This window comes from Sinocyclocheilus rhinocerous, unplaced genomic scaffold (genome assembly GCF_001515625.1).
Source record: "Sinocyclocheilus rhinocerous isolate Xijiao unplaced genomic scaffold, SAMN03320098_v1.1 scaffold115, whole genome shotgun sequence".
NCBI lineage: Eukaryota > Metazoa > Chordata > Actinopteri > Cypriniformes > Cyprinidae > Sinocyclocheilus > Sinocyclocheilus rhinocerous.
Window position 1 is genome coordinate 1,298,513 of NW_015650001.1, and position 7,962 is coordinate 1,306,474.

Genomic DNA, 7,962 nt, shown 5'->3' on the forward strand with positions numbered 1-7,962 from the left:
CTGCCGCTGATCACAGCTTGAGTATAATAAGGCAGCAGGTGCAATGATTACCAGCTTTTCGCTTCGGAGCCGAGCGACAACATCGTTCTGCTCTATATTCATTTCGAGAACTACGAGTTCAGCACGCTCTCGGAAGCTTTCTGTGTTGGCGGGACGGCGCTTCAGCGGTGGTCGTTCCAGTGTGAAGCGATATCCCAATTCGTCGGTTACCGATGTGACGTCTCCGTTCCCTCCTTCAGGGAACGAGGGTTACCATACATAACCGAGACGTTTCTTGTTGTAAAATCCATTTTAATCTATCTCCCCCACTTATGGGAACATGGGATAGATTAAATTCCAATCACCTTAAGAGAGCTCTCACTAGCACGCAGCTTCATTGAAATGTCTCGCCATAGGGTACATCATATTATTGTGTGAATAGCATATTTATCTTCAGACACACTTAAATGTAATTTCCTTTTAGTTTTACCAATATAAAAATGTCCATACTCCCATTCTAACATATATATATAATAATTAATAATTATAAATAATTTTAGAATGGTAAAGTTATTTTTAAACTTGTAATATATAAATAATCTCTTTTTTCTTTGTTAATTACTGCAGCCATGGCATCAAAGCCCATTGAAGTGGCAGCCTTAGGAAGATCTCTGTTTCCTGGGATGCTTTATGACTGCCGCAGTGATTCCTTTATTCCAGGTGGTGTACCTAGTTTTATTACTAACATATATATATAATAACTAATAATTATAAATAATTTTAGAATGGTAAAGTTATTTTTAAACTTGTAATATATAAATAATCTCTTTGTTCTTTGTTAATTACTGCAGCCATGGCATCAAAGCCCATTGAAGTGGCAGCCTTAGGAAGATCTCTGTTTCCTGGGATGCTTTATGACTGCCGCAGTGATTCCTTTATTCCAGGTGGTGTACCTAGTTTTATTAAAAAAGCTTTTTGTTCCATTTTTTACCCAATTGTGAATTAAAACAAACAGTACTTGTGGGGATTTTGAGAGACAATAAGACGAGGTAAACTAATATTGAATGATTTTAAAACTGTATTGGAGATACAAGATCTGCATGTTTACTTCAACAGTTCATTGTGTCCACATGCATAAAATAACTGTTAAAGCCACGTCTCATTTCAGGTGTTAGTCTGTGGGATAAGAAATCACTAATTGAAGATTTGGACACCCGTCCACAGCCCCAAACAGTTTGGAAGTTCAGTAGCTCTGACTCTGTCTCTAGTAAGTCCAGTCTTATGGATATAAGCACTTCTCTGAAGGCCAGCTTCTTGGGAGGGCTGGTGAAGGTGGGAGGATCTGCCAAGTATCTGCTTGACACCAAATCCTCAAACCAACAGTTCAGAGTGACAATGTATTACAGTGAAACATCCAGATTCGAGCAGCTCACTATGACCCAGCTGGGCAAGATCACCTACCCTCAAGTGTTTGACCAGAAAACTGCAACTCATGTGGTTACAGCTGTACTTTACGGAGCTCAGGCCTTCATGGTGTTTGATCGGACATTTTCAGAAGAGGAAAACAAGCAGGAGATTGAAGGAGAACTGAATGTCATGGTCAAGAAGATCCCTTTATTTTCAATTGAAGGAAAGGGAACTGCACAAATGACAGATGCTGAAAAGGAAATGGTTGAGAAGATCACCTGCACATTTCATGGTAATGTCTGTCCTGAGCAAAACCCCACCACATACATGGAGGCCCTTAATTTGTACAAGCAGCTCCCCACTCTGTTGAAGGAGAGTCCACAGAATGCAGTTCCTATAAAAGTCTGGCTTTATCCTCTTCACCTATTAAAAACAACAGCAGCTCAGTTGGAGAAAGAAATCAACACAAGCCTTGTTTCCAACACTCAAGATATAATGGATGGACTGGAGGAGGCAGAGAGGACATATAATGACCTGTCCAGAAATACACTGGTAAATGTTTTTAGTGACATCAAAGAGAGGCTGTGCTTATTTCAGGAATCATTTAACATTTACAAGACGGTGCTCCAGAAAGCATTGGAAAGGGTCTTGCCTGCTATTCGAGGAGGAGGAATGGAGGAAAAATCACTAGAAGACATCCTAAAGATCTGCAGGAACTCCCCTTTTAATGCTGGGATGCTTAACCAGTGGTTAAATGATGCAAAGTCTGAATTTAGCATATTAAGTTCTTACATCAAGAAGCTGGAGGGGATCAAAATTGAAGATTCACATGGTCTCATCACCATCCTCCATGATCCTGATGTTGATTGTGTGGTGTGCTTCACCTTCACATCTCTGAAGAATGAAGACCTGTATTTTGAAAAACTACAGGGGTTTCTCAAATCTGACAGATTTGAAGAGCTAGATGGGGAAGAAAACATGGTTTCAATGGCATCTGTCAGAAAGTGGTTCAGTGATCCTGATGTCACAATAAAGATGAGAGAGAACTTATCTCTTTTCAGGAGTTTTTTAGAGGCCAATAAATATGACAAAAGTATGTGCTTCGTTATATCTGCCATCTCTGATCCCTCCAATAAAGGCTCCTCCATCTACCTGTATGAACAAGGGAATCTGACAAACACACAGTTCCAGCCCGTGTCCACACCGCCCCCTCCGATAGTGAAAGATGTCCAGGACCAAACTGTATGCCTAAAACTGCAGAAATCTCCAACAGGAGAAACAATGCAGTACAGAGTGGAGTACAAGCAGTTAAAAGCAGATTCTGGAGCTGAAGAACAGTGGCTTGTCATAAACACAGCTGATGAAGACTATACTCTGACTGGATTGGAGTCTGGAAAACCGTACTTGATCCGCTACAGGATAGTGAGCAAAGGGGGAGTGAGTGAAGCCAGTGACACTGTCAGCCCCATACCAACTTCAGGTAAGTGTCATCTTAGATTTTACATTTACATTTAGTCATTTAGCAGACGCTTTTATCCAAAGTGACTTACAAATAATGACAATAGAAGCAATCAAAATCAACAAAAGAGCAATAATATGCAAGCGCTATGACAAGTCTCTGTCATATTATTACACATAAATACCATAGATATTTGAAGAAGCTAGATGTTAATATATTAAATTGTTTACATTTTTAATAAGTTTCAAGTATGTTTTTACTTCATATGACGATATGTTTAATTTATGTTAATTTAACAGACATTTGCATATGGGACATCGGCCAGCAATAACCTAAATAAATAAACAGAACACAGCAACACTATCTATAACTAAAAAGAATAACTCAAGTAATTAAAGTAATTAAATTTAAATCGTAACATTTTGAAATATGACGCACTAAAGTTCATTTACAAATAGCTGATATGGCTGATATGTTTGTTATAAAGCTAGCTTAATAAGGTTAAAGGGGTCATATGATGCGATTTAAAGTTTTCCTTTCTCTTTGGAGTGTTACAAGCTGATTGTGCATAGATAAGATCCCTGAAGTTGCAAAGACTAAAGTCTCAAAACCAAAGAGATATTCTTTATCCAAGTTAAGACTCTGACACGCCCCCCTAAAACGGCTCGTTCTAACACGCCCCCACATATCTACCTCACTATGTGGAAATATTAGCATAATGCCGCCCAAATGTGCACGCAAAGAAAGAAGGCATGGTTTCAGTAACCGCAGTTAGTGTTGAAGCAGCCTACCCTCAAGTGTTTGACCAGAAAACTGCAACTCATGTGGTTACAGCTGTACTTTACGGAGCTCAGGCCTTCATGGTGTTTGATCGGACATTTTCAGAAGAGGAAAACAAGCAGGAGATTGAAGGAGAACTGAATGTCATGGTCAAGAAGATCCCTTTATTTTCAATTGAAGGAAAGGGAACTGCACAAATGACAGATGCTGAAAAGGAAATGGTTGAGAAGATCACCTGCACATTTCATGGTAATGTCTGTCCTGAGCAAAACCCCACCACATACATGGAGGCCCTTAATTTGTACAAGCAGCTCCCCACTCTGTTGAAGGAGAGTCCACAGAATGCAGTTCCTATAAAAGTCTGGCTTTATCCTCTTCACCTATTAAAAACAACAGCAGCTCAGTTGGAGAAAGAAATCAACATAAGCCTTGTTTCCAACACTCAAGATATAATGGATGGACTGGAGGAGGCAGAGAGGACATATAATGACCTGTCCAGAAATACACTGGTAAATGTTTTTAGTGACATCAAAGAGAGGCTGTGCTTATTTCAGGAATCATTTAACATTTACAAGACGGTGCTCCAGAAAGCATTGGAAAGGGTCTTGCCTGCTATTCGAGGAGGAGGAATGGAGGAAAAATCACTAGAAGACATCCTAAAGATCTGCAGGAACTCCCCTTTTAATGCTGGGATGCTTAACCAGTGGTTAAATGATGCAAAGTCTGAATTTAGCATATTAAGTTCTTACATCAAGAAGCTGGAGGGGATCAAAATTGAAGATTCACATGGTCTCATCACCATCCTCCATGATCCTGATGTTGATTGTGTGGTGTGCTTCACCTTCACATCTCTGAAGAATGAAGACCTGTATTTTGAAAAACTACAGGGGTTTCTCAAATCTGACAGATTTGAAGAGCTAGATGGGGAAGAAAACATGGTTTCAATGGCATCTGTCAGAAAGTGGTTCAGTGATCCTGATGTCACAATAAAGATGAGAGAGAACTTATCTCTTTTCAGGAGTTTTTTAGAGGCCAATAAATATGACAAAAGTATGTGCTTCGTTATATCTGCCATCTCTGATCCCTCCAATAAAGGCTCCTCCATCTACCTGTATGAACAAGGGAATCTGACAAACACACAGTTCCAGCCCGTGTCCACACCGCCCCCTCCGATAGTGAAAGATGTCCAGGACCAAACTGTATGCCTAAAACTGCAGAAATCTCCAACAGGAGAAACAATGCAGTACAGAGTGGAGTACAAGCAGTTAAAAGCAGATTCTGGAGCTGAAGAACAGTGGCTTGTCATAAACACAGCTGATGAAGACTATACTCTGACTGGATTGGAGTCTGGAAAACCGTACTTGATCCGCTACAGGATAGTGAGCAAAGTGGGAGTGAGTGAAGCCAGTGACACTGTCAGCCCCATACCAACTTCAGGTAAGTGTCATCTTAGATTTTACATTTACATTTAGTCATTTAGCAGACGCTTTTATCCAAAGTGACTTACAAATAATGACAATAGAAGCAATCAAAATCAACAAAAGAGCAATAATATGCAAGCGCTATGACAAGTCTCTGTCATATTATTACACATAAATACCATAGATATTTGAAGAAGCTAGATGTTAATATATTAAATTGTTTACATTTTTAATAAGTTTCAAGTATGTTTTTACTTCATATGACGATATGTTTAATTTATGTTAATTTAACAGACATTTGCATATGGGACATCGGCCAGCAATAACCTAAATAAATAAACAGAACACAGCAACACTATCTATAACTAAAAAGAATAACTCAAGTAATTAAATACATATGTTTTAAATCGTAACATTTTGAAATATGACGCACTAAAGTTCATTTACAAATAGCTGATATGTTTTCTGAAATTGTTATAAAGCTAGCTTAATAAGGTTAAAGGGGTCATATGATGCGATTTAAAGTTTTCCTTTCTCTTTGGAGTGTTACAAGCTGATTGTGCATAGATAAGATCCCTGAAGTTGCAAAGACTAAAGTCTCCATTCAGAATCTTTTCAGATTTTGGCAGCTTGTTTAGGATAAAAGTGTGTGAAACTCACTAGAGTTTAGTATAATACGTATTAATGTTTAAACACAATAAATGTAAACATATAAACAATCTATTATTCCATTCATTACTTCTTTATATATAAGCAAAAACATTTAAAAATATGGTCTTAAGGAAGTATCATAAACCTTTTAAATTAAAACTTCCCATCAACACAAAGAAAGAGAGAAAGACATTATTTTATATTATTTCCTTTTTTTCTGTTACTTATTTTCTTTTGGATCTTGCACACTTTAGAGTTCTGTACGCTTGCAGATCCTTTCATTATAACTAACAAAAATGTAAACATGGTGTAAATATGAGATCCGTTGTGCAGTGTGGACAGCTTCATTGAAGCTAATTTATTTTTTACTTTTTATTTTAGTTATTTTTATTTATTTTATTTTTAAAGAGTTAAAATAGTTAAATAGTTTTTGCTATGCTGCAGAGAGCAGTGAAATTTTACAGGTATTGGTACCGAGTACGGACTACAGAAAATTTGGCAGTGTGACTTCTGAGAGTATCAAATTGTGAATTCAATATTGTGAATTGAACTTTTAATCATTACAACCTTAATCTTTTTTTTTTTTTTTCACTTTGAAATATGGTCTTAAAAATGTATAGAGAAGTATTAAGACTTATGTGACTTTCCACCACCTATTGGTGGGTTTCTGCTGTAAAAGTCTGTCGACACACTTTCACTTTATAGTACTGTGAATGTGAAATAGAATAGAATGAATAATAATAATACTAATAATAATAGTAATTGCAGATAGCCCTTGGAGATAATTGGCCCAGGGGCCTCTGCAAGTTATAATCTGCCCATGCTTACCTCACATTTATAAAAACACATTTATAATGGAGGCACTAATCATTTAGGTGGAAAACCAAAATGATGAAAAACAAAATGATGATCCCCGGAAAGATTATTTTGAAAGCAGTTATCACTCTTATAATAATCAAACTGAATATAAACATCTTTATTCTGCTGCTATTTGCATGTAGTAATTTTTCCCCCTTTTTCAGCTCAACCTGTGATTGTGGGTGGGACAGAAGGTAGTGAAGTCACCTTTATGACCCCTTCCATCACCACCATTAAGAAGATCAGTAGTTATAGTACTCCTTTACCTTGGGTTTGTCTAGATTATTTTATTTATTTGTTTATTTATTTTTACCTCACATTGTTTTCATTAACACCTTTCAGTAATATGATTTTTTTTCTGTGCCACTGCAGCTTATCCCCAACTATTTGAACGCAATCCAAGTGTTTTTTAAAACTGGCCACATGATCAAAGTTGGGAACACTGCAGGATTGAGAGAAGAAGAACTGCTATTTGATGACAATGATAAAATCATTGCTGCAACACTGTGGCCAACTGAAGATAAGAACAGACTTGGTGGGTTGGAATTTGAGGTTGCCAAAACTGATGGTACAACAACAAAACTATCTATCAAGTATAAACGTCTGGGTGAGCCCGTGAAGATTGATGTGAAGTCTGGAAAATGTTACGGTATTACAGCGAGAAGCAGAGGTTGCATTAATGCTCTGGGCTTCTACTTCATTTAGATGCCTCAAATTGTACACACATATATGTTGCTGGAAGTATCCAAATAATAAACTGTTTTGCAGAGATCATATACTAAACACATACTAAAGTTAATGCATGCATCAGATTTTATGAATAAAAGTCGAGTATCAGATTTGGTAACACTTTAGAATACTGTTCCGTCGTTAATGAATAACTACACTGGAACAAATGGCTAATGCACTATTAACATTGTAGTAGCTACTATTACCTAACAAGAAACTCTGATTAACAATTTAGTAAGTAATAGCGCTCAATTGAAACTGGTAGTTCACTATTAGCTAATTAATAACTACTTTTTTTTCATATATCCTGGAGAGGTCCTAAGAATTAATGTATACAGTTTCATAATTAATGTGAATTATAATTAATACTAAAATGAAGATCATGGTAACCCACTAGTAATGACTCAAGTATTACCAAATCCTTCTAAAGGATCTACTAATTACTTGGATCAGTATTCTAAAGTGAAAATCATCATAACTCCCTAATATTGACGGACGTCATTGTAAGCTTTTGAGATATATGTAAGGTTATGGATAGTAATGACTCATGTGTTACTACATCCTTCTGAAGAAATTACTAATTATTTGGATCAGTATTTTAAAGTAAAGATCATGGTAACCCACATTTAAGTGTTACCAAATCTAGCAAAATTAATTACTAACCAGGACCTTACAAAA

The 7,962-nt window shown here is 36.9% G+C and overlaps 1 pseudogene; it reads left to right on the forward strand.

Annotated features, from left to right (window-relative positions):
* Positions 1 to 608: 608 nt before the first annotated feature.
* On the forward strand, positions 609 to 7,275 carry LOC107711152 (uncharacterized; annotated as a pseudogene).
* The last annotated feature ends 687 nt before the right edge of the window (positions 7,276 to 7,962 follow it).